We start from the raw sequence: 1,024 nt of genomic DNA on the forward strand, positions 1-1,024 counted from the left end.
TAAAAGAGCTTGCTAAAATTCTCAACAAAATAGCAAAGACTTGCCCTCATCTTCCTCCTCATTTCTCCAAAAGTATAAGTAAGATGACATGTTACAGCCTGGAACTCTATGGAAGGTCATAGAAAAATTTTCGGAGGTCTCTGCTCTACATTTGCTCTTCAGTATCCCTGTACAGGGTTGGACTGGTGCTGAGACCTAACTGCTGACTGTAAAGTCACCATTCTACTACCTGCCAAAAGCTTTTGAATCAAACCGGTCCCCTCATTCACAGCCACTTGAAAACAAAGGCTATGGAAGACTTGGGGTGATGACACTGTCATTGACTAGATGCTAAGAGTGCTCTTAGAACATAGACTTCAATACAAGGTTCTTCTGGGACCATCTCAAACAGTCTTACCACATCTCACCTTTTCTAAGGCAGACAGCATTTCAAGAGATAGCAGCAAGTCCTGTCCATTTCAGGGACACCCTGGCTCTGGGGCTCCCTCTTGGATCTGCTGAGGTAGCCAATGGGACTGTACTGAAGCCACCGTTCCCCTGCCCAGTCCCGCTTTCTTCTTCCACCAGTGCCCATCCCAAGGTTATTCTGTTAACTATAAAGCAAGGCAGGCACCTTAGTGGAAAGCTGTCACTCCCGAGACTATTAATGCACTTCCAAAGTTTTCCAGTTTGTTTTAGCTCTATGGAGCTAATTCATGAGGAGCCTGCCAAGGTCACTGAGTCACTCTGACTCTTGAACCTATAGTAAATTGACAAATCATATTATTAAAGCATGCCTACAGATACTGGTGTTTGTTCTCTTTCTTTAAACTGAGCATACTCAGAATGCAACATGTGTTTTCCTAAGTGAGTAAGGAACCTTAAACCTTGAACCTTAAATTAAATCACCAACACCATATCAGAAATGGCCACTGTGCTGCCCTTGCCTGCCACCAGTGATAACATTTTCTCAACTCTTCTTCCTTCTATTATCCTGCTTGTTTGGAGGCATTGGTGATGGTGGTGGTGGTGATGGTGGTGGTGG

This window comes from Mus pahari, chromosome 8 (assembly GCF_900095145.1).
Source record: "Mus pahari chromosome 8, PAHARI_EIJ_v1.1, whole genome shotgun sequence".
Taxonomy (NCBI): Eukaryota; Metazoa; Chordata; class Mammalia; order Rodentia; family Muridae; genus Mus; species Mus pahari.